The 23,824-nt window shown below is 33.9% G+C and overlaps 1 protein-coding gene across 1 annotated transcript in view; it reads right to left on the reverse strand.

Moving 5' to 3' along the window:
* The window catches only part of NAALADL2 (N-acetylated alpha-linked acidic dipeptidase like 2), a 1,292,620-nt gene that overhangs the window by 495,015 nt on the left and 773,781 nt on the right, over nt 1-23,824 (reverse strand). The gene's annotated exons all lie outside the window — the stretch shown is intronic.

A 23,824-nucleotide genomic window follows, 5' to 3' on the forward strand; every position in this document is an offset into this window, starting at 1 on the left:
AGAAGATCTTATAAATATTGTTGGAAAATTCAGAATCATTTTTTATCATATTGGCCTTCCCGACATTATCACTCTAGATCATTCTTCCCTCTCCAAACTTCAGGAAGCAATCAGACATTATGTAATATCTTGTGCCATAAACAAACAAAAAAACAAACAAAACAACCCAGATGGTTTGAACTAAGAATTAAAGTATGCAGTTTTGAAGAGACATAATATATGATTTTATTCCTAGAATGTATTCAACCAACAGATTTACTATGTGTTTTAACCCAAATGGGAACATTTAAAAAAAAAAAACCTTCTTATGCTTTTAATTAAAGGTATATTTTCAATCAAAAGCATTAGCACTTTACATATGAATCTAAAATGAAAACTGACATTAAAATCCACATTAAGGAGGTTTAGCTTTCAGGCAGAATTATGCATAGTAAATTCTTCTAGATGGTAGGATGGACTTTCTTTTCCTAGAGCTGTTGCTAAAATATTTTAGTAATTTCAATGAGCACATGGGCAATGATAAGAGTAAATCTCTGCAGTTAGCTTAGATTAAATATCCACTTGCTCTAGGGTTCCATATAAAATGAATCCAAGTTTGAGAGCTCCTTTTGTATCTGGCTTGTCACTATCAATGGTGTATTACTTATAGGGAGTGTTTCTGGTGACCTATCTACAATAAAGTTCTAATTGCAACTAGTAGATATATTCATAGCTAAAAAGTTAAACTCTTCTAAAATGAAGGACACTGTGTAGACTCTCCCAAGAGGAAGGAAATGTACACTCACTCCATCTGGAATATAGAACTGTTGCATAAAACAACACAACAAAAACAGCATCTCACCTTTGGAGAAGTTACATTAGGAGATGGTAGTTCCTATCTCATAGATAAATATTTCATATATTTCCCTTCATATACAGATGGAATTGCTACAACTTAGCATAGGAAAAGGACATGAGTTTTCCAGTCATGGATTCTAATCCTCCAGTCTAAGTTCTTCCACCTACTAAACTGTATAATTGCAAAATAATTAATCACCAAGGGCCTCATTTTACCCGTATGTGCAGTGAATACCTTAAAATAGGGTCGTGGAAAGGACTGAATGTAAATGAAGTCACATAAATATATCATCTGGTACAATGCAGATACACCTGCTCATTGGAACAGGTTACTTAAATCGGACTTTTCCAAAGGAGTACTACTAAGCAAAAAAGAAGTAGAGAGCTGCAAACCCATCACACTATGGATAAGTTTCTATTTTCAAAATTACTCTGGTCAGGGTTTGGCTAGTCACACCCTGACTAGCATTCCTCTTGTTCCCTTAAACTTGAATGACATAAGATGATTAAACTTAGCTACTCAACCAGCTAACAGGAAAGAGTTCTAGAGCTGAAAACAGAGCTACGTTTGAGATTTCTCTCTGATATATTAACCAGATACATTAATTAAATTATTCACTAATTCAACACACAATTTTTTGAGACACACCTAGCATGTATGGAAGATGGCATGGTCTTAAAAGCTGATGATACAGCAGCAGGGAAAAACCAACATCTTTTCCTTTATTAATTTATTGTCTAGCAGGAGGTCATATACTATAGTACACAAATACATCAAATTATGAAAGTGATATTTGTTAAGAAAGAAAGGGGCTATTTATGCTTCACTAACATATTCTTTGGAATTAGGGAAGTATTATCTAAGGAAGCAATATTATATTATATACATGTGTAAGAAAAAGGGTGGGGGAGAAAGACTCAGGTAGAATAAACTAGAATAAATAAATGTCCTGAGATAGGAGGGCACATAGTGTATTTTAGAAGGTAAAAGATGACAAGTAAAAAAATGAAGTTGTTATATGCAGACAATGAATCATGGAACACTACATCAAAAACTAATGATGTAATGTATGGTGATTAATATAACATAATAAAATAAAATTTTTTAAAAAGTAAAAAAAATGAGTTAGGCAAATGTCAGATTATTAAGGGATTTGTAAGTAATACTAAGCATTTGGGGCTCTATTTCAGTGGAGAACGTCTTTATGTTAATGAGAACCACTGAAGAGTTTTAAGCATGTATTGATATGATCAAGTTTGTATAAGAAAAAGATCATTTTAACTGTTAAATGAAGGATAGACTGAAAAGAATGAAGATTGAATTAAGATACTTGTATATCTGGAAATATGGTCATTTTACTAAATTAACATATTACTTCCAATTCTTCAAATCTCTCCTATATTGGTTTGTAAATCCATGACCTTGCTACAACCTTAAGGTTTCCAGAAAAGGTAGAATAAATTAGGAACTATGTCTTGATAATCACCTCAAAATACAACTTATATTTTGGTCAAAATATAGATACTTAACACATCCGAGTTAAAGTTGTATTTGATAAAATCAAACACAAATTTCAATTTGTAGTGCAATACATGATGATATTAAAATATTGGCTGTCAGTGGTTTTATAGCCTTGGGTCTTTGATATTGGAAGCCTTATTTTTTACAGTTATGAATGTTTTTTGCTAAGTTGTCTTAAGAATGATTAAAATTAGGTCCCGCCAACAGTTGTCAGCATACCTTAGTGTCTCTGGAATTGAGAATGGGATGGGAAGGTGAAGTGAGCTGGTAAATAAGAGGATTAGTCAAATTAGTTGGGTTGCACTATTGAGGTTGGAAGATGAAAGAAGTGGATTTCGTGTTAATGAAAACTGAACTTCCTCATTACTCTGTATGGTTTCATTGTTAGCGTTCTCTTTGCATCTATCCCAATTATAAAAGCTCTATTTGAATTTTTTCACATCTGCTTAGTCATTTTTACATGATTTTCCTAAACTGCTTTCTCGTCAAAAGCTGTTGAAAGCCTTGGGGTTCAAGAATACATTTGCAAAGAGATTCTCAAAAGCCTTGTTAAGGCAAAAATTATTTTTAATGATACCACAAAGAGAAATGGAGACCTTGCCATTGAATAAACTCAACAATGAACAAATTCTGTTTAAATGACAGATAAAAGGCACTTTGTGGCGGGGTGCCTGGGTGGCTCAGTTGGTTGAGTGTCAGATTGGTTTCGGCTCAGGTCATGGATCCTGGGATCAAGCAACACCCCCACCCCCCACCCCACTCACCCTCCGTGCTCAGCAGGGAGTCTGCTTAAAGACTTATAGATTCTCTCCCTCTGCCCTCCATCCACTCATGCCCTCTCTCTCTCTCTCTCTCTCTTAAATAAATAAATAAATAAATAAATAAATAAATAAATAAAATCTTAAAAAAAAGTTATTGGGACGTCTGGGTGGCTCAGTAGGTTAAGTGTCTGCCTTCAGTTCAGGTCATGATCCCAGGGTCCTGGGATCGAGTCCCACATCGGGTTCCCTGCTCAGCAAGGAGTCTGCTTCTCCCTCTCCCTCAGCCTGCAGCTCCCCTTGTTTGTACTCTCTCCCTCTGTCAAATAAATAAAATCTTAAAAAAAAAAAAAAGTTCTTCATGGTAAATTTGTTTTTTTTTTGTTTTCCTTATGTTTACTCACCTTATAGAAATTTAATGATTACTAATACTTATAGTATAGTATAACTTTTATTAAAATATGAAGCAATTTTTTCACACAGATGCATTTTTATTAAAATTCATTATATATGATTAAAAAAATAACATTAAAATGGTTTATATCATGCAAGTGCCATACTAACTTCTGGTGGGTACCAAAGTTGCAGTGATGAATTCTAGGGGAAAAAAAAAAAAAAAAGACCTTTGGAGTTTTGTTATTATTATTACATCCTTAAAATTTTTATTTATAATTACTATCTTTTAATAAGAGTAACTAAAAAAATACTCATATATTTTGTTGAAAGGCTAGGCATAGTACTTAATATTTGATCTTCATATTTTAGGGCTAAAATATGTCATAATTTTACATTTATTAAATTTTTAGCTCTTACTAACACACATAAAGATGCCATATGGGTAGAGGTACATATAAGACAAGTGTCCTCAAGACACTTGACTTACATATGGATTTTGTTAGAAGGAGACATTATACTACTCTTAGCCAGAAAACATATGTAAAATATACACAAATTCCTCATGTTTATGTTGTAAATGTTGCCCCATAAGACGTAAAGGGTGTGACTGGCACAACTGTATGCAGTGGTCCCTGATAAAGGAACTCCACACTTGTGTATAAATGAAAAGCTTATGTGAAATTTTAGTTTTCTGGAAATACCCAAGAAAAGAAATTTATTTAATTTTGGGGACTCTTAAGATCTTCCTGAAAACATTAAGAAAGTAAACTACTTCTGTATGAATACAGTATATTCTTTATCAAGCTATTTGGATGAATATTCTCAGAAATTGAGTTTTCTCCTTCTACATCTTCCATCAGTAAACATCTCTTTACTCATAATGAAATCGGAATATGGCCTTTGATTTTCACATTTTATTTCTTTTTTTTTTTTTAGGTTTTTTTAAATTATGTTATGTTAATCACCATATGTTGCATCATTAGTCTTTGATGTAGTGTTCCATGATTCATTGTTTGCATATAACACCCAGTGCTCCATTCAGTACATGCCCTCTTTAATACCCATCACCAGGCTAACCCATCCCCCCACCCCCTCCCCTCTAGAACCCTCAGTTTGTTTCTCAGAGTCCATAGTCTCTCATGGTTCCTCTCCCCCTCCGATTTCCTGCCTTCCTTCTTCCCCTCCTGCTATCTTCTTCTTTTTTTTAACATATAATTTCTACCACCTCGGTACTTCACCTGCTTTCTATTACTAAGAAAACTTAGTGCTAAAATATCTTTACTGCCACCATTTCAAAACATGGAGGTAAACTTAGCCAGTAAAAAGTACATGAGGACTGGGGAGCTGTTTAGAGAATAAAGTGAAATAAAAAGGGTCACAAATAGAGGTGTTTCATGTTATAGTTCTTAAGATTTCCTGAGGGCTTATTTCTTATATTCATCACTCTGACACATTTTTCTCAATTAAGTGAATATTGTTTTTGTTTTGTTTTGTTTTGGTTTTTTGTGAATCATCTTCAAGAGTAGGGAAAGAATAATTATGTACAATGGAATAAATATGTGAAAATTATGGGTCCAGTTTATTAACTTGCAAAAACTCTTGAAGTCAGTTCACTTTCACTTGACTTAGTGAATACTTTGTGGCAAGTATAATTTTAATTTTACAGATGAATAGATGAATTTGTAGGTGAAGTGATCCTCGTAATGTCATAGGTACAGCCAAGATTTAAGCCCCCAAATGTCTGCTTCAGAGTCCATGCCATTAAGCACTAAGCTCTCCTGCCTTATTGGTTAATTTTGTGGTGCTATTTCCAAATGAAAACAAACAAAGGAGTTCACATAGCTCATAGCTCACTAATATTCTGAAATTCAACCATGTAACCTCTGTTAATAGAATAGCATTCAAAGTTTGAAATTCAAAATACTGTCCATGTACTATATTTTACTTTCTCTTATTGTACTATTATGCTATTTTGAGTATTTGGGGAAACATTTCTATTTCTACTTAACAACTGTATTAATCTATAATCAGTTTATCTAGAATATTCAAATAATTCAAAGAAATGCCTATTATTTAAGAAACTTTTTAAAGTTGTTGAAAATATAATAGTAATACATGTTTATTATAAATTTCTAATAACAGAAATATATACAGAAAAAAAATCTAAACTCTGTATTTCCATCACAGATACATATTCAAAACAAAATGCAATGGAAATATCAATCCTTTATCCCCCACCCCACAAACACAGAAGATTCATTTGAAATTCTCTTACATTAGGGGTAAAAAGGAGAATACATGGTCTCCTTGTGATCTATGCAAAAACTGTTTGACTTATGCAAGTTTCTTAATCTCTTTGTATATCATTTAAAATTAAGAATTTCTTATAGATAATCTTGTTTTTTCTTATAGATAATCTTCAATGATAATGTTTCCTAAGTGAATGAAAAATATAAGATTCTAATATGGATGATAATGTAGTATAACAACTGAAAATCCTTGGCACTGCTTTGGAATAAGAAATTTATATTATAATAGAATACTTTAAAATAAAATACTTAAAGGAAGATAAATTATTACAAATATGCAACCAAATTAAAATTTGGTGAATAAAGAAGATGAATTTTTCATTTCTATAGACATATACGTGGAATGAATTGTAAGAACATAAACAACACAAATAAATAAATGCAGCTTTCTATCAGACACTTGTGTTGCAGTTTACAATAAGTATTTGTGTTCACATGGACCTCTAGGTAAATCGTAAACAACATGAAGCCTAATGTTTTACAATTAAAATGAAAACTACATTAAAAATCATTATGGGAATCTGATATTAAATTACATAAGTCATGAATTTAAATAGACTAAATGTGTAGAGGTAGGCCTATGAAAAACGGATACTCCATAGATGAAGTATAAAATATAAATAAATATTGTTCCTTTTCTTATCTTAATCTGTAATTTATCTACATAGTATTCTTATAAGTTATTGCTGTGTTACTATGGCTACATTTGCTTTTCTTACACTTTTTTAAACCATAGTTTCCCTCTCCCATATAAAAGAGTATATTTGAAAGTAAAATATCAATGCTTTACCTTATATCAGATAAATAACCCAAAAGAACTGAATGGATAATTTATAACATCTGGCTTCTATGGACTTAGAATTACAGATGGAATTATCCCATTTCATAGGAGAAACATGATGCATATTGTATGATTTTTCACTCTCCCCAGATATATTTTCTACATTGAAAAAGTAATACTTTAAACTGTTTTGTGGGATAGAGAAGGCAGTACCAGGGATGACATATGATCACAGAAGTAAGCCTCTCAACCCTCAATATTTATCTGATGTCAAATGCAGCAGGTTCAATGCATCATACATTTATGTGATCAAGTAAATTGCTAGAAGCAAATTTGACACTAAGATGATAAACATGGCTATTAACAGAAATCAGGGTCTACGGTAATCAGATCCAATAAGCTAATTAATCTTAGCTCTGTCACAAAGATTCCTTGAGACTGGAATGATAACATAGAGCATAAGCAGCACATCTCAGGCAATTTGGCCTTCCATCTTCTATGTGGTAAACATGAGCTGGACAGGGCCATGGTGACTTAGACTAAAGGCTCTTCTTTTTAGAGTCTATTCTGGGAATATGTATAGGAATGCATTATTAGACTAGTCCCTTTCAGACGTCAGAATTATAAAATTTTCCAAGTAACTTATTGTTATCATAAATAAGATCAATTTTTAAAGTTATAAATGACTTTAAGCAGAAAAGATATGAAACAAATCAACAAATTTATCTGGCTAAATTAATGCTAGAACAGAGGCATTCTTTCCATACTAACCAACATAGTCCAGATACGGATTTTATAGCCAGAGACGCATAGACACTGGTCAACTTCATAAAGGAAAATGGTCCATCTACCTACACAACCCCATTTTTATACTAAAGATTAATACTTCACATAATCTGATTGAAAATATGATAAATACATTTTCTTAGCAAAACAAAAAAAATGGTTCTTTGATTTTTTTAAATAAAGACACATGTTAAATTGATGTATTCCTGGAACAGACTTTTACAAAGTACAGAATTTGCCATAAGTTGAATGAAAAAAATCCAACACCTTATCTTCTACTAGAATGAATTAAATGATTTTATAAATGCTGAGGCATTTTCTTTCAGAAAGGCAGATTTCTTGGTTTCTTAGATCAAAACCATTGTGTGGTCACATTCTGGACCTTCTTATTTTTTGCTTGAACATTTTCTAATCAGGGGCTACAGTAAAAAAGGCAGATATCTAGTATGCAACATATACTAAACAACTCCATACTTTGTAGTGAACTGTCAAAGATTATAATAAATAAATATACATATATACTCATCAAGAAATGCTATATAAAACATTAGATATTCTAAATATTCTAGAAGTAGTCTGGGGCAACCATCTTTGAAAGCCTTTTCTAGTATTTAAACAGCCTTATTTTATAAAATTATTTATGAATAGCCTACATATATTTTGCTACAATTTAAGACCATGTTTTATAGCTTTAGCCTTTACAAAGATCGGAATATTTTATGACACATGAAACTTCTTCATGTGTTTGAAAACATTTTTTTTAACTTTCTCTTCTCAGCCTTCTTTTCTTCAGATTAAATAATTCCCAGTTAAATAATTCATCACATTTTCCTGACCTACCAATCATTTTGAATCCATTCCTCAATTTCTTCTACCCATTTTAAAATAAAGCAAATCAAACTGAACCTGATACTGTACTAATTAACAATGCTTGGGGCAGATTATTTCTCTACTTTTGCATAACTTTCTCTTGCTAAGATGAATCAAGTTTTTGTTTGTTTTTAATGTTATTTTCCTGATAGCTTCTGGTCTTTGTCTGCTGCCCTGGGCCAGACTATTCATATTCCATTGTAACTGTGAAATTTCTTTGGGATTCTGTGACACTGAAGCAGTAAGAGAATATAATTACATAGGATTCTCATCGGAAACAAACAAACAAAAACAAAACACTGTGTGCCTACTTATTAAGATCTACTTAGCTCAGATATGTATTTTAAAAATGTGTTTTAATAAAACGAAACAGAAAATAAGTCACTGATCATTCTCCAAAAACATTTCTTTTTTTTTTTTAAAGATTTTATTTATTCATTTGACAGAGAGAGCGAGAGAGCACAAGCAGGGAGAACAGTAGAGGGAGAGGGAGAAGCAGGCTTCCCGCCAAGCAGGGAGCCCGATGCGGGGCTCGATCCCAGGACCCTGGGACCAGGACCTGAGCCGAAGGCAGACGCTTAACCATCTGAGCCACCCAGGCTCCAAAAACATTTCTTATAGGCCTAGTTAGTGTAATAAAATAATCTTGTCATTTTCAACTCATTAGTTAGAAACTATTCCTTTCTGTGAGGATTTCGTTAACAGCCAACAAAAATCAGTACAATACTGGAAGATGTTCATAGCAGCCCAGCAGGCCCTTCTCACTTTTCCATTAAACATTCCATGTGCATCCATCAGGTCATTAAAATATTCCACATATCTGTCAACCTTTACCAGGCTATCACATACAAGCACGCACCCTAAAACGATCCTTATGAAAAATTCATAAACATTTTCAAGTTACAAATTCTTCTCATTCAAGATAAGATTTAATGGAAACAGTTTCCCGAAGAAGTTAATGAGAACTCTTCTATAATAATAAACGAACTGAGATATGCAAGTGCCCTATGATTTCACCAGGCACTCTCGTTTGGAATAAATTCAACACCAATTCACGGTCAGTTTTCTTTTGTTTAGGTGCCTAAGGCGATGTCTTCCCAGCTGTCAGTATCTGATAAAAATATCAAAACTCAGTCAATGTGGATGAAGAGTGATTTAACTGTAATAACCATATCCAACCCACTGGTTGATTTTTACCATACTTTGCAGGGAAAATATCAAGTGATATTTTTTACCCCTTAAATCGGGTCAGATTTGGGACAGTGAAGTTGATAAGTCTGAATCATCTGATTAGTGTGCCTGACTGACAAAGGGCAGATGCTGAAAGACTCTCCACATAAATGGGAAATCTCGTCCAAGTGGAAAGCATGTCTGTAATCACTCAGTCTGCTCTCATTGGAGGTGGGGGAAGCTAAATTAATGCTAGAATATAGGCATTTTCAGGCACCTGTTGAGAATCCTGGTTAAGTCCAATCTCACCTCCCCAACTTTTTATTTTAAAAATTTTTAAGATTTCAATAGAAATGGAAATATAGCAGGACTAATAGTCACATTCTAATCACCTGACTTCTCCAGATGTTATTCTCTCCACATTTGCTTTATCTTTGGTATCTTTCTCATTCTGAACCATTTATAAGTAATCTAAAAATATCTTTTTAAAAAAGATTTATTTATTTATTTATTTGAGAGAGAGGGCATGAGTGGGAGGGGCGGAGGGAGAGGGAGAATCTCAAGCAGACTCTGTGCTGAGCATGGAACCCTACGTAGGGCTGAATCTCATGACCCCAATAACACCACCTTGGCTGAAACCAAGAGTCAAAATCTTGACTGACTGCACTACTCAGGCGCCCCTAAAAACATCTTTTTTAGTTGTAAAGAACCATGATTGAAGTCATAGCGGTGCTAATGTCTGAAAGAAGGCATCTTAAAGTAAAGGTTCTTTCATTAATTCATTTTTTTAAATATTTAATTTATTTATTTGTCAGACAGAGAGAGAGAGAGAGAGAACAAGCAGGTGGAGTGGCAGGCAGAGGGAGAGGGAAGCAGGCTCCCAGTTGAGCAAGGGACCCTGGGATCATGACCTGAGCTGAAGGTAGACACTTAACTGACTGAGCCACCCAGGTGCCCCAGGAAACTTTAGAAGAAACATAAAAAGCATAAGACTGTTTTGGGTACAGTGACACTAAAAATAAAATTGACATCAATATAAATCAGAGAGTGTTCCATTGTGCTCAAGGAAAATTGATCATAAGGCAGACGCTTAACCGACTGAGCCACCCAGGCGTCCCATCTTTCATTAATTCAGATAAATTAATAAGCTGTGGGGATGAGAGGCACACAAGGTTTAGAGTAATAGCCCTAGCTTTCTTGGCTAATATTAGGCATGACATCAAGTAAACCACTCAAACTTTCAGAGATTTAGTTACTGTAGAGGAGTGACCATTCCTACACATCACAGTGATTTTGTAAAGATTATGAGTGTTTACATGAGATAAGGTTTCTGAAAATTACAGTTACACAGGATATCATTCAGATAACTACATTTTTAAAAATCTCCAGTGAAAATAAGAACTGTTCCTTTACCATGGTTACAACACAACAACAATAATGGACATTTATGGAGCATTTACGAAAGGCCAGGTGATACAAAGACAACACTAGTCTACTGATTTTACAATGAAGAAAATTAAGTCTTAAAGAGGTTAAAGCCTTGAAGACTACTCATAGCAATTAAATGGTAGAACTGGGACTCAAACCCATATAACTGATCAGATTCTACACTTTGGCCATGAGAAATGAGGTAGGAAATTTATTACAAATAGCAAACAAACAACTGATACAAAGACCCCTGAGGTCAAAATAGTGAAGAATTCAAATCTGTCTTTAGCCACCTCTTCCACACCCAGCCCCTCACCCCAGATACAGTCTGCCTACTCTTTTCCTATGCTAAGAATATGAAATTAGTGTTAAACTGATATCAATTACCTTTCAATAAAATCTTTATAAATTATATTATGTATAGTGACATCTTAACAAATTGCCCATTAAGTGTATCCAGTAGTAACTTTTAATTTCTAGCATTTAACTGATATAATTTAGGCTAAAAAGACCTTCCCAAAACCTCTCAAATTACATGAATATGGTCTCATACTCTGCCCATTTGTAAAATGCTATCTGCATACATGTGTTTCCTAGTTTTAGGGCAAAGAGCTTTTTTTTTTTTAAAGATTTTATTTATTTATTCATTAGAGACAGAGAGAGAGAGGCAGAGGGAGAAGCAGGCTCCCAAGGAGCAGGGAGCCCGATGTGGGACTCGATCCCAGGACCCTGAGATCATGACCTGAGCCGAAGGCAGACGCCCAACCATCTGAGCCACCCAGGCGCCCCAGGGCAAAGAGCTTTAACATTGTACTTTCTAACCCAACAGAATTTTATTTTTTATTTTTATTTTTTAAAGATTTTATTTATTTATTTGACAGAGAGATAGAGAGCACAGATAGTCAGAGTGGCAGGCAGAGGGAGAAGCAGGCTCTCTGCTGAGCAGCGAGCCTGATGCGGGGCTCGATCCCAGGGCCCTGGGATCATGACCTAAGCTGAAGGCAGACGCTTAACCAACTGAGCCACTCAGGCGCCCCCCAACAGAATTTTAAACCACTTCAAATTACTTGTACAACAAAATTCTTTCCTGGCTTATCAGTTCCCTGATCTATATGTGACCTTATTTTATTTTTTTTTATATTCTATTCATTCATTTGAGAGAGACAGAGAGCATGAGTGAGGGAGAGGCAGAGGGAGAGGGAGAAGTAGACTCCCCGCCGAGCAGGGATCCTGACATGGGGCTTGATCCCAGGACCCTGGAAGTCATGACCTGAGCTGAAGGCAAAGGCTTAACCATCTGAGGCACCCAGTTGCCCCACGTGACCTTATTTTAAAAAACAGATTGTCTCTGCCTGTTTTGTGATTAAAACACACAAATGATAAAGCTCAGCAAAATAAAAGAAACAAAATCTACATATTTAGTAAGTCATACTAGGAATTTTGTAAAAGCCCAAGGAAAGTATTCGTACATGTTGTACCCATCATTATGTAAAAAATATCATTTGTAGCCATGTTTCACTTCATTATTTCCAGCACAGGTTACTCTGCTATTTTGCCCAGGCCTCTTTGATTCCAGTTTAGCATAAAATACTTTGTCATTTAGCTTTGCTGTCTAAGAATAACAGATAATAAAGAATCCAGAATATTGCAGACAATTTTGAAAATTTTAGAAATTATTTTTTAATGATCCCCTCATTAAATCTTCTGATCCAATCAGACTCATATCCTGTAGCTACCCTTCTCTTTGGTTCACTTCAAAATAGGCTGTTGTAGGTCAAAACATGTTGAAACAATGACTACAAATATTGAAACATATGTATCAGCACACATAATAACACAGGAAGCCAAAGTGGGCTGACTTGCTTCATTTTGTTTACTATTCTAAATTAAAAACAAAAATTTAATCCAGGTACATGTGTGAAAGGTTGAGATAATTTCCTACAGAGTCATAGGCAATTCAGTAAGGAAGGATATGAAATAGAACCATGCTGTGTATCTGTCATACAATAGTAACTTGGGAGGGAAGCTAATTCTATTTTAATCTACTAAATATTACAAATTTTATTTTTTACCAATTCTTCTCTTAAGGAATCCTTGAGGTTGTAAAATTTATAAAACTGAAAATAGATATCACCCAAAATATAAGGTGAAGAAAAGTGTTACCATTGTCCTTTTCTTAACAGAATGGAAATTAAATTTTAGATTTTATCACAGATATTTTAATATCTATAATGCCACCACCAAGTTGTACTCCTGTCCAATTTTAGATACGCCACTATTTAAAGACAAAGAAATTGTATTAGAACAGTCATTAGTTTGGGTATTGGAACAATGTCAGGTAAGTACGGCAAGTTACAACCGTAAGGGTTTCTCTCACATTTCATTTGATGACTCATTTTATATATGATGGAGTGTATCCTAACATTGCTTGAAAACTTCTTAGTGTGAGAATTATAAAAGTTTGATGTGGATAATTTATCCACTTAAAAAAAACAAGCCTGCTGGGGTGCCTGGGTGGCTCAGTTGTTAAGCGTCTGCCTTCAGCTCAGGTCATGATCCCAGCGTCCTGGGATCAAGCCCCGCATCGGGCTCCCTGCTTGGCGGGAGGCCTGCTTCTCCCTCTCCCATTCCCCCTGATTGTGTTCCCTTTCTCACTGTCTCTCTCTCTGTCAAATAAATAAATAAAATCTTTAAAAAAAAAAAAACCAAAACCAAAACCAAGCCTGCTCTTTACTGATAGGTAGGGATAACAACAACCTAATAGATTTGGATAAAAACAAAAAGAAAACCATAATTGAAAATTTAAGAATAAACATGATCTTTTGAAGAATCTGCTTGATAGCTCTTACTTGATTATGACTACTAGTCCAAATCGAAGTCTGTTATTATACTACATATATTCTCAGATCATAGAGACTCTTATTTTTCTAATTTTCCAATACAAGCTTAATTTAAAATGCAGAATTATTCCAAAATGATTGGAACTGTTAGTGTTGTAAGAGCTTTAAAAGTAGTTGGATGACTATAATATTCAAATAATGTACTTATTATTAATTTAAGAAAATTTATAAGAAATTTATTATGCTAAATGAGATTCCTAGGTATAATCTAAAATTTAATACAAGAGAAAATATACCAAAAACTTACATAAAAATTGAATAAAATTTGGAAATGCAAATCTAGTAAATAAAAGTAACTTTCAATTTACCTGTAATAGGCTTTTTTCAAACTGCACATTATTAAAACTACAAAAGCTTTATTTTTAACTATAATGTACATTAGGCTATAAAACCTTCCCAATAGCTTTTGCATAAACACAGTAAAAATATATTTTCAGTTAAAAAGCAACTTAATGAATATTTATGAGAACAATAAACTTATATGTTAATAATTACTTATTAAAATAATAATTTATTCAGTGTATATTATTTTCAAAGTTCAAGTGAGAATATTTTAAGTTTGTATAGCTAGGCTAATGTTTTATAACTTATTAAAGGTTAATTTGTTATAAAAACAGGAAGTCTATTGAATTCAAAACCAGCTACAATACATTGTGTGGCTATAATTTTAATTACATAAATTTTAGGGAGAGGTTTTGGGGATTTTTTGCTGAACAAATATCCATTTTTTTTTAAATATTTCTTTCCAGAAGTAATTTAACTGTCTCCACATACTTTATAGCAACAGCAAATGAGTAAAATCCAAGCTGCTGACTAGGATTCCTTAGCAATGTGTTCCTCAGCAAGATAATAATTTATTTTTATTAAAAGACAGAGAGAGAAGGAGAGAGCTCAGTGCCAAATAGATGGCAATTAATAATTAGACATCATATGGCTTTTTTAAAACTTTGTTAAGCATAGAGCCAAGGGTTTATTTACTTTTTAATTTTTCAATTTTGTAACACCCTGTATGAAATTTCAGAAATGAAAGGAACTATGCAAAAATCTCTAAGTTAAAGTTAGTTTTAGGATATTCTAAATTCAAATACGTAAGAAAATCTTTAATGCCATAATTCCTGGAATAGTCTAAACACTCTACTGAAGTACTGAGCTTTACAAACAAGGCAGGGATTATACAATGTAATGAATAAGATCTTAGATTTTGATTACACAGGATAGTGACCATTAAGGAAATGAAATGCAAATAGAAAATGCAGTAACTGATAAAACATTTTGGTGTGATTAAATAAAATATTGGCTTATTTTCAGTGTTTAGTATGTTTTAGACATTGTGTTGAACACTCATATATATTATTTCAATTAATTTCTATAATAACCTTATGAGTCAGGCAAATTCATTATGTTTTTAGAACCATACATGATACCTCCACTTTCACAATAAATTTAAAATTTGTAGATGTTTATACTACTATTCTATAAATATAATACAGTTTTAATTACCAAAATACTATTTTCATGTTACACAACTCCATCACCTCAAAAAAAGTTTGTGCATAAAAATAAATACTGAAGAATGTAAAAAGTGAAAGTAGGCACTATCCTGTTAACTCATTGTTTATATTCATCCTTAATCAATTTATATTTGTTTTTAACATTCATTTATCCATTAATTTATATGTCTTATTCTAAATTTAAAGAGACAAGTTTAATTTTTTTCCTTTGAGATTCAGATTATGCTACATGGCATCAACATAATTCTTACTGTTAAATTGTGCAAAAGTGCAATCTTGAGAGATAATATTTCTATAATTGATTTATCTAATAAGTGTATTATTGTCTTCAGTTGAATTCTGCAACTTTGAGAGAACTGCCATTTCCTCGTTATTAAATTCATGTTCTTTCCCATTAGATTCTCGGTTTTTAAGGGCTTAATAATAATATTTATCAAGAGTTATGCTTGCTGGGGCGCCTGGGTGGCTCAGTTAAGCGTCTGCCTTCAGCTCTGGTCATGATCCCAGGATCCTGGGATGGAGCCTGCATGGGGCTCCCTGCTCAGTGGGGAGTCTGCTTCTCCCTCTCCTTCCTTCTCATGCTCTCTCACTATCTCTGTCTCTCTCAAATAAATAAATATTAAAAAAAAGAGTTATACTTGCATTTTCAAATTTAACGCTCACACAACCTTAAGAGTTGATATTATTTTTATCACCACTGTAGAGAACGTAATTTAAGAGAGAGAGAGAGAGAAACAAACAAAACCTCTAAGACCTCAGAGGTGTTAGATAATATTCTAAGGTCACTTAACCATCAAGAAGAGCCAGGACTTGAGCCTGTATCTACCAGCCTCACATCCTTCCATACTGCGCTCCATGATTTAAAGCAAGTTACCTGTCGAACACAGAGCAAACACAGCAGATTGGAAGGACCGGGACACCTATCTCCAGAGGGGAAAATAAAACTGTCAACCATACACAGGGGGAGAGGGAAAAACTGGAATATTTGAAAGTAGCTCGGGATTACCACAAAGCTATGTATTGCCATAATAGACATCTATAATTGCCAAAAGTTAAAATATGTCTAAAGCTTATTCTTTCAGATTTTAGAGTAATATGTAATATATAAAAATATTTCTGAAACGTGTGACTTTAGGGAATGAACTAGAAGAAATCAGTTGTTTTTTTTCCTTCCCTCCTTCCATCCTTGTCTGTCTCTGGCTTCTGTCTCTCTCTCTCTCTCTTGATTTCTTGCTTTTCTTAATTTATACTATAACTCTTAGTTAGGAGCAACAACATACTTTGCACCCTTTCTTGTGGTGCCAAACTTGTGTGAATACATGGTGATTATTTCTGTTGACCATATTACAACATATATGCAAAAAATCATCTCTTCTGATACATGATGTCACGTGTTTTGATTTTATGATATTAAGATAGTAAATGTAATTAAATTGTATTATCACATAGGTAAAATACAGACAAGACTTCCAAATTATGGGATTCATTCACTATAGACTGAAGACTTGTAGACATACCTTCATTTGGTTTTAAGTCACAAAAAATACTTTAATATTTGGAATATGATCTGAAGCATTCAATTAGTTATTCTTATCCTAAACTCACTTTCTTAAAGTCTGATTGATTACTAAATGGCAGAATGATGACACAGTCCAAAGTTTTTTCATTATAACTTATGATTGAAGTTATATTTCAACAAAAACTACTTAGTTTATAGATATGGTAATATTTGGTCTAAGTCATTTAGAAAAATAAGTAAAGTCAGTCAGTGGAAAATGGAAAGCATTCTGACATTAAAAACAACAGCAGATTTAGCTTTTAAATACATTAAACCATTGTTTTCTGACTTTGTGTTCTAGTCCTGACCATATTTTCTTTGATCAACGGAGCAGCTCTGGAGTCTTATAATTATAAAATATGGAGCATTGGTCTTTTGTAATTCCTTCTGAGAACTGGGTTGGAAGTACCTCATTAAATCAATCAGTGAACAAGTGTACCCTTTCTAAATATCAAGATAGTGTTTGTTTTTTATTTTCGTAAAATACTTTCAAAAATCGTCTTAAGAAAAAAGGAGCAAGTTTGCTTCCATACACAAAACCATATCTAAAAGCACCATACAATGGTGCTGATTTAAATATTTTTTCATCCGAAATATTCATAGAATGCCACATAAATAGATCCACTAGGATCATCAATACCAGGGGAAATTATAATGCACTAAAACTTTCAATAAAAATGGGGGTTTTCAGGGCACCTGGTTGGCTCAGTAGGTTAAGTGGGTTAAGCGTCTGCCCTCAGTTCAGGTCATGATCCCGAGTTTTGGGATGGAGACCTGCATCGGGCTCCCTGCTCAATGGGGAGTCTGGTTCTCCCTCTGCCTCTCCCTCTGCCTCTCTCTCTCAGCCCCTCCCTGCTGCTTCTGCTCTCTTTCTCTCTCTCTCTCTCTCGCTTGCTCTCTCTCTCTCAAATAAATAAATAAAATCCTAAAAAAAAGTTATTTTCTTTTTTTTCCTATCTTTCCAGCCTCATTGCCACATCACACATAAGATTATACCAGTGTGCACATGCATCTGCCACACACACATAAAACATACTGTGAATATTTTATCTCTAAAAAATATTGAATACCTTTTTTTTTAAAAGATTTTATTTACTTATTTGTCAGAGAAAGAGAGCGCAAGCAGGGGGAATGGCAGAGACAGAGGCAGAACATTTATTTATTTTACCTGAACTAGAAGATTTTTTATTGATCATCCTACTGTTCATTTGTTGAATATTGATTGGGAAATCACCCATACCTATAGATATTTCCTCACTAAATCCCCACCTCAACATTTTAAATTTAATTACTTTATAAATTAAGTAAATAGTATGAAGTTTACTTGCTTTCAATAATACTACTCCTTCCTAATCTGTGGGAAACATTCTATTCGGAAGTATAAACACCTAACAGTTGTTTCCTACCTCTCATTTCCCTCCAGCTCTTCTAAGAGGTCTACCTGTGTAAGAATGCTTTATGTATTTAAGTAGTGGTTGGTTAAGTTACACACTGGCCAAACAATACACAATTAATATTAAAATATAAATCTTATTGGATGAATAGATAGGAAAATGGTTCATTTATAGGAAATTACAAAATCATTTGGATTCCTGGATCATTAAAATTCTGATTATAAGGATAAAAATGTAAATAAGAAAAATTTAAAAACCAGTTAATACTTACAGATATATCTTACTATTTAACAATGAGTGCTAGGAATGTGCTGTCTGTTACTCCTTTTATAAAAAAACAACAATAGCATTTGTGGATTTTTATATGTAATATCACCATGCAAAAAAAGGCATAAATATATGCATTCATCTATAATTTCATTGCATACAAATTTAACTCCTGTAAGACATGAGGCTGATGTGTGGTATGGACCTAGACGATGGCCCAGCCTCCATATTTCAGTAGGATTTATATGATTTCTAGTTGTCATGAAGTATACAGTAATTTTTTTATTATTGCTTTTGTGAAAATGGCTCTAAAATGAAAGCCAAATGCTTTTATTACATTTATAAAATAAATTTCATTCTAGAGTGCTATTCAGCAATTTGGGAATATGTGACGGTCTTAGGATGGGCTTTACTAAGTTTCAGATTGTCACAGAAAAATCTAAGTGGACCCATTATGACATATAATATTCTGTCTTAAAGCTTAAAGACTTAAAGCACTCTCCCATAAAATAAACTGCTAAAATACAAAACTAAAATAAACCCAAAGCCTTTCCTTTAAGGTTTAAGCTTAAGGAACTAGCACAAGTTAGACGTGGAGAACTGGGTTGGCTCTCCCCTGCAGTAACAACGTATGGATGTCAAGACATACATCTAAAAGCCATGTGCCTCTTTCATTGTTTCTGCTAGACACTGTAGGGATTTTCTCATCAAACCCTTCATGGAGACTAAATTAACACAGACAGTATTTATGATAAAACTAATGAGATCTCCTCCTTCTTGGCCACAGATTATTTTTCTACTCATTTTAGGAGATAACTTAATATCACAATTAGTTTCCCTTTTTGATCTATCTTAGATGCAGAGAATCCCACCCAAATTTATTTTTGAACTCTGATTTAGTAGCTACTGCACAAGTAAGAAAAGATGAACTTTTCTCTTTATACATTCAGCTGCATGTTCCCAGTCCAGATGCTTATTGAGAATCATGATTAGCAGTTGTGATACATATCAATTGGTTCTCTGCCATTTTCAACCCAGCTGTATCACTATATTACCTCGCTTTCTGGTGTTAGCCCCAGAATATACTTGATAGACCCGTTAAACACACTCAACTGTTAACCATGCTGTACAAACTTATCTAGTCCATGCTTCCTTTTTCTTCACTATGTGAATGTGTATTAATAAATGTATTATCAATGATTCAACCAAAATATCTGGGATAATCTACAGAACACAGAGATGGCTAGAGTGGAATTTCAAAAGTTAAAGAAAGGATTCCTTGTCTCCTTCGCCTAGAAGATAATACTGTTTGTGGCAAGGCTCTTTCTGCATAGATCTCTTTGTTAGATCTACTCATGGGCCTATAAATAAGATGATGAGGGGAAATACACCAGGTTTTTAATAACTGTGTCCTATTCTAGATAAACCACTAATTCATTGCTTTGTAGATATGGCCAAATGGTTTTATAATATAAATATTCCCTGGAGCAGTTAAATATAAAGAAACTTGCTTTAACTCATAATCTACTGGTAAGGATTTTGAGTATTTGACCTATAAATTCTGTTACAAAAGTTTTTGAATGTCTTTACTATGTAACTTGAATTTTTAATCATCCATAATCTCACCAATCCAATTTACATAATTGGTCCCTCCCACAAACAACATTTTAGTCAACGTATATCACTGGAAGACTGAACAAGCAGAATTCAAGTACCAGAAACAATGCTGCTCTGTTTCTCATTGCCCGTTCAGGACATACCTGGAGAGGATCCCCAAACACCTGGAAGAAGACTTCTTCTGATTATTGGTAATTTTTAAAGTCCTCTAATCAATTTGAGTCATGTGTCTTAAATAATTACAATATGTCATCTTACATCGTGATCAAAACTCTACCCTTGATTTAAAATTTCATCTTCCTGCCCTCCACCAGCTCCGGTCTGTTATTGCAGAAGGAGTGAACTCTGTTTCCTTTCTTTCCTTATGCGCTAATGATACTTATCTATAAATTGAATATAATAATGGTCCCTACTTCAATAATATAGTTATTATGAAGACAAATGTGATAGTACATAAAAATGCTTAGAAAAATATCTAGCCCATATTACTAACAATGGGAAAATATAAAGAAGTAGAAATCATCCATAATTCCATTGACCCAATTTATATAATTGGCCCCTAGAGGCTGGAGTAAATAACACCGGAGAGCTGTGAGCCTTTTTGGGTCAAAGGAAGGTGCATCAGAACAAGGGGGTTGGGGGGTGTGGGCAGACAAACCATTTCTTGGCCAGGAGAAATAATCCACTCCCACTAGTCTAGCCCAGACCAAAGAACTACAGATTTGACTAGACCTAAAATCAAGTAGCTTAACAAAAACATGTAATTACTTATACTCTTTTGTTTCACTAGAAAATATACCTAATATAAATTAGTTTTTCTTTTTGGATAGTTTTCAGATCAGTATGAATTTGTGTTACCTCTCTACTACTTCATTCTACCTTTTCAAGAGTCACAATAAACATTAGTGCATTCTCCAGACCAGAAGGACTAGGCAGGCAGCTACTTTGTATTTTCTTAAAGAGCCAATTATAGATACTGTTTCTAGGTCTCTGGCAAATATTGTGTGTATGTATATATAACTGTATCTATCTATAAATATAGAGAGATATAGATATTACACAAATATATAAACACACATATATTTTTCTGCTTCCAGCTCTGAAGACATAGGCCAATCCCAACACAGACACTCCTATTCTGCTCATTTATTAGATGCTGAGCAAAACCATCTCTTACTTTCAGGTTTCTTGGGTGAGTCAGGCACCAGTCTATCATGTCCCCCATACTGCGGAGGACACACATTAAGGCCTCTACATGGTTCCATTGAAGCTCTAATCACTAGGCTTACAATGGAACTTAAAATAAATTTCTCCAGGGGTGCCTGGATGGCTCAGTCAGTTAAGCATCTGCCTGCAGCTCAGGTCATGATCTCAGGGTCCTGGGATCGAGCCCTGGGCTGGGCTTCCTGCTCAGTAAGGAGTCTGTTTCTCCCTCTCTCCCTGCTCATGCTCACTCTCTCTTTCTCTCTCTCTCTCAATAAATAAAATCTTAAAAAAATAAATTTCTCCAAAATTTATATTCATAAAATCTTCTCCCTGCCCCACCCTCCAAATTTTTATATACCAGATGTAAGAGGCTCAGCAACACTCTAACAAGTTTTTAATTTTTTCCTTTGAAATACTGGTGTTGGGTAGTTCATATTGAAAGACACATTCTTGGATATATTAGAGCCTCAGTTAAAAATTCCAATTTATCATCTTGGTTAGCTAGCTAGCTAGCAAATCTATCTACCAATCTACTCTAACTACACATATACACTTACACATTAAAGACTCAGGATGTGAGGTGGGACCGCCTGGGTATAAATCCTGATTGTTTCATTTCACTGTCTGGTCGTCTTTGAGCCAGTCACTTATTCGTTTCCTGCCTTAGTTACCTCTCCTGTAAACTGAAGATAATAATGGTCCCCACCCAACAACATGATTATTGTGAAGATTAATGTGACAATACATTTAAAATAACACTTTGAAAAGTATTTATCCCATATTACTAACATGCTATCTTTAGAAGTAACAATAATACAATCATTATTATGATAATTATTATAAATGTCTACTTTATAACTTGTTTGACTTATGAGGATTTTCACATGCTATTCAATATTCTTTTTTTTTTTTTAAAGATTTTATCCGACAGAGAGAGAGAGAGTGTGCACAAAAGCAGGGGGAGCGGCAGGCAGAGGGAGAAGCAGACTCCCCACTGAGCAGGGACCCCAGCGCAGGACTCGATCCCAGGACCCTGGGATCATGATCTGAGCTGAAGGCAGATGCTTAACCGACTGAGCCACCCAGGCGCTCCTCAGTATTCTTCTTTACATTGTAATTGTATAGTATTCAGCCATACAAATAGCATCATTTTCAATACTAAACTGGACATACATATCATTCCAGAATTTGTCACATCATTGATGATGATGATGTTTATCATCTCTGTTTTTCCCTCTTTATAATATACTGGTTGAACTGGAATTACTGGATCAAAATGTGATTAAGTGATTTAATATACATTGACAAATTACACTGCTAAAAATTAATATCACATTGATACACATATATCATATATCTCAAATATAATGTATTTTTAAGACTACCTTAAAATTCTAGCTAATTATCTATTATCAGAGATTGATTTAAGTATAAGGGCATCCATGGAAGGTAATGAAAAACAGACACAGGATGTTCTCTTGTGTCCTTACAGAGTGTGCAAACAGATTTCTGGAAAATTTTTTGGGCCTGGGAAGCAAAGATCTTTAAGTGTTGGATGAGGAGAAATCCAATATATCTTAAGAACCAGACAGTTCCAGTGACACAACTCCAGTGACCATTCTTTTTTTTTTTTTTTTTTTTTTTTAAGATTTATTTATTTATTTTAGAGAGAGATAGTGTGTGTGTGCAAGAGAGAGCGGGGAGAAGGGGAAGAGGGAGAGGGAGTCTTAAGCAGATTCCATGCTGAGCTGGGAGCTCCATGCGGGGCTCAAGCTCACAACCCTGAGATCAGGACCTGAGTGGAAACCAAGAGTCAGATGCTTAACTGACTGTGCCATCCACATGCCCCTGACCATTCTTTTTTAATAGAAAAAGAAAATGAAGTAAGAATAAGCAGTAGTAGCTGTCTATCGTGGTAGCTCATTATGAGATACTTAGATTGAGCTGCTTTAATTATGTAAATGTATCTAGTGGATGAGTGTTAATAAACTTCTATTTAAATAAAATAAATCAAGATTCTGTTTCTACTTAGCATATTATATTTTAATTAAATTCTTGAGTACAGTCGGTAACTGTGAAGTTATACAGTTGACAAAATCAATCACTAAGGAGTGTAAATCTGCTAGATACTGGTCTAACACAAAGCACACAGTAATTAGTCAGTTTTGATAAAAGAAGTTTCACATATGTCATATGTCGTAAGAGGGAACTCTGGTTCTCATTCCTAGCATTCTACATTATAAAGAGTATGCCAATTTTATCAAGGTCCAACAAACTCCAATACCCAGCTTAATGTATCTTCTGTCTTAAGTAATAAGAACATTAATTTTTCTCTTAAAGATTTTAATTTAAAATGTTCTATTTTGGTAAAGTCATCTCTTGTGACATTCTCTGACTCTTTGTGCCTCTCTTTTTCCCTTTTTCTAGGTCTCTCTCTCTTTCTCTCCACTCACAGAGGCATGTAACCCAAAAAAAAAAAAAAAAAAAAAAAAAAAAAAAAATATATATATATAT

Source organism: Phoca vitulina, unplaced genomic scaffold (genome assembly GCF_004348235.1).
Source record: "Phoca vitulina isolate PV1807 unplaced genomic scaffold, GSC_HSeal_1.0 scaffold8, whole genome shotgun sequence".
Taxonomy (NCBI): domain Eukaryota; kingdom Metazoa; phylum Chordata; class Mammalia; order Carnivora; family Phocidae; genus Phoca; species Phoca vitulina.